Source organism: Bos taurus, chromosome 11, assembly GCF_002263795.3.
Source record: "Bos taurus isolate L1 Dominette 01449 registration number 42190680 breed Hereford chromosome 11, ARS-UCD2.0, whole genome shotgun sequence".
NCBI lineage: Eukaryota > Metazoa > Chordata > Mammalia > Artiodactyla > Bovidae > Bos > Bos taurus.
The window spans coordinates 47,424,508-47,428,174 of record NC_037338.1 but is presented as its reverse complement, the minus strand read 5'-3'; the positions used below and the strand labels follow the sequence as shown (position 1 = coordinate 47,428,174).

The window sequence follows — 3,667 nt, the reverse complement described above, 5'->3', positions numbered from 1 at the left end:
ATCCATTTATCTGTCAGTGGACATCTAGGTTGCTTCCATGTCCTGGCTATCGTAAATAGCAGTACCCTGAGCATCAGTGAACATGGGGGCATTTGTGTCATTTTGAATTACGGTTTTCTCAGGGTATATGCCCGGGAGTGGGACTGATGGGTCATGTGGTGTTCTACGTTTAGGTTTTTAAGGACCCTCTTTACTGTTCTCCACAGTGGCTGTACCAATTTACACCCCTACCAACAGAGTAGGAGGGTTCCCTTTTCTCCACACTGTCTCCGTCATTTATTGTTTGTAGATTTTTTGATGATGGCTATTCTGGCTGGTATGAAGTGATACCTCACTGTGGTTTTGACTTACACTTCTCTAATGATTAGTGATGTTGAGCATCTTTTCATGTGCCTCTTGGCCATCTGTATGTCTTTGGAGAAATGTCTGCTTACGTCAGACAAAAAGATTACTCTCCAAAATGTGATAACAACTTATGGAGCTCAATAGCAAAAAAAAAAAAAACCACAAAAACAAAACAAAACACAAACAATCCAATCAAAAAATGGGTGCAGACCTAAATAGACTGTACTTTTTAAGAGTAGTTTAGGACTTCCCTGGTGGTCCAACTGTTAAGACTTCGCTTTCCAATGCAGGGGGTGCAGGTTTGATCCCTGGTCAGGGAGTTAGGATCCCATATGCCTCCTGGTGGAAAAAAAAAGAAAAAAACACCAGAAAACAGGAACAATATTGTAACAAATGTAGTAAAGACTTTAAAAATGGTCCACATCAAAAAAGCAATCTTAAAAAACAAAAGAGTAGATTTTAGGTTTATAGCAAAATTGAGCAGGAAGTACAGAGTTCTCATATACCTCCTCTCCCCACATAGGGACAGCTACCCGAAGTAGCAAAGTCCACCCTCACCAGGGTGGTACATTCGCTACAATCAATGAACCTGAGTTGATACATCATTATCATCCCAAATCCAGTGCATTTATCCCATGAACCCAGCAAGCAGATTGAAAGGTTTTGGTTACCCTGACTTTGAGGTCTCGAGTTTAGATTCCTTGCTCAGTATTACCCTGAGTATCAGTGAAGGATTTCTAGAAGGCAGGAGATTTCAAATGGATATTGCTGATCCAATACTGGATCCTTCGGCTGATACTTGGTTCTTTTGGCCAAGAGATTCACACTGTAGGACTCATCCTGCTGCAGACAGCTTTGATAACTACTTGTCCAGAAGAGGTGATGAGAGCTTTGGAGACAAGTGTTGAGATAGTTATGATTCATGCCAATATCACGATGTGTGTTAGGATAAATAGGATAGTAGGATGGTCCGGTCCACATGGGAATGTGGATTGACATGGGGGCCAGGATTGCTATGATGACTGAGGCAGTAGAGACTATGACAGAGGCTATGATTACAGGACAGGCAGTGGCAGGAAGAGTATTTGGTCGTGGGCATCAGAGAGATTAGAAATACAAAGGAAGAGGAGACGACTATGAAGATAGTTATGGCAGACGACATGATTAGAGAGGCATGATGGTACAGGTCCTCCCACCCACAGACTCATCGTGAATGTAAAGCCTCAGGGTACTGCCAAGGAAGACATTTCCTCTACCAGCACCTCCGGGTGAGCAGCCTCTGTGCGTGAGGGGCAAAGCTTGTTGACATAGCTGCTAGGGACATTCTAGAGCCAAAACTAGAACTTCAAACTCGGGAGAGACACACAAGCTGACAAAGTGAAGAAATTCAGGAAAAGGAAAGGCTGAGGACAGGAAGTGAGTCATCACAGACCGCACCTAGCAGAAATGTATGAAGAAAAGATAGGAAGAAGTCTCTAGAAAAGAAAATACTTACTAAGGAGAAAAATTGTCACTCTCCAACTTCTAAGCCTCCCAAACCTGAGCAATCTCTAAAGGTAATGCCAGCCGCTCCACCAAAGGAGAAGGCTCCTGGGGAAGCAATCTAACCCTCCTGCTGATCTCAGAGCTCAGACACAGAGCAGCAATAGTAGTTCCGGCTCTGCCATCTGAGCAAAGACCAGCAGGAAAGGTGAAAAGATAGATGAGCAAATGTCCCAAAAGGTCAAAGCGACAAGGCCAGTCCTGATCCAGACCGTGGAGGGAACAAAGCCTGCCAGAGAGTCAGGTGTGAAGGGCGGTAAAAAGGATCAAGACTCCTGATCTGATGTACATTGGAGCCAAAGAAACACGAAGAAAATCCAGCCTCCAGGTTCAGTTCTGCAATCGGTCATGCTGCTCTTTCCTTTGATAGTGAAGGTGAAAACAAAGCTGACAATCTAACCCTGTGCTTTCTCCTTGTCTCTCTCCATCCTGGAACATTTGAGAACAAATCAAACCTCCATCCAGACAAGATGAAATAATACTCACCATCTCTATCGCCTGGGCAGGGTGCGGGGGAAGAGAGGATCAACCCACCAAGATGATTGAATGGTTCTGAGACTCCTGGATTTTCCAGGACTTGAAAGCTTGTGCCTTAAAACTGGGAAGGTTTGGGGCAAAACTGGGATACATTGGTCCCCTTTTATGGTGCCAAAAGACCAGGGATCCTGTGTGTCACAAATAAGCCCTAGGCTTCCTTGTAGTCTCTGACTGGTTATATTTCCCTCCCATCTTTCAACAGTCTGAACTCCGTTCTGTCTGAAAATACACTTCATGACTCTTCTGTTTGCCTGTGCTTCTTCTCTTTCACAGCAGCTGTTACCCACTGTCCTCTCCTAAACTTTGGTCTCTAATCCTTCTAGGAGAGAAGAGACTTGGGTTCAATCCCTGGGTGGGGAAGATCCCCTGGAGGAGGAAATGGCAATCCATTCAACGCATCCTTGCCTGGAAAACTCCATGGACAGAGACTGGTGGGCTACAGTTCATGGGGTCCCAAAGAGTTGGACATGACTGAAAACACACGCACATACCCTCTAGGACTCTGCCCTAGGCTTTTCTATTAAAAAGAAGATGGTGGAGGGAGGAGGAAGGAGGGTTCAGGATGGGGAACACATGTATACCTGTGGCAGATTCATTTCGATATTTGGCAAAACCAATACAATATTGTAAAGTTTAAAAATAAAATAAAATTAAAAAATAAAAAAAATAAAAAGAAGATGGTGGACTTCCCTGGTGATCCCCTGGTTAAGACTCTGCACTCCCAATGCAGGGGACCTGAATTTGATCCCTGGTTGGGTTTTTTGTTGTTGTTTTTTTTTTTTTTTTTGGTGGCTCAAATGGTAAAGAATCTGCCTGCAATGCAGGAGACCCAGGTTCAATCCCTGGGTCAGGAAGATCCCCTGGAGAAGAGAATGACAACCCACTCCAGTATTTTGGCTTGGAGAATCCCATGGGCAGAGGAACCTGGTAAACTACAATACCTTGGGGTTGCAAAGAGTCAGACACAACTGAGTGACTAACACTTTCACTTTCAGGGAACTAGATCCCGTAAGATGCAATTAAAATATTCCCCATGCCTCAGCTGAGACCCAGTGCATCCAAATAAATAAATTAAATTGATTAAATAAAAAGAGGGTGATATATGCTTCTGTATACATATGTGCATGTGTGCTATTATATGCATATCAGTTCAGTTCAGTTCAGTCGCTCAGTCGTGTCCGACTCTTTGCGACCCCATGAATCGCAGCACGCCAGGCCTCCCTGTCCATCACCAACTCCCAGA

At 44.2% G+C, this 3,667-nt stretch overlaps 1 pseudogene; it reads left to right on the top strand.

Annotated features, from left to right (window-relative positions):
- The first annotated feature begins 545 nt into the window (after positions 1 to 545).
- Positions 546 to 3,058, top strand: LOC112448890 (eukaryotic translation initiation factor 4B-like; annotated as a pseudogene).
- Positions 3,059 to 3,667: the final 609 nt, after the last annotated feature.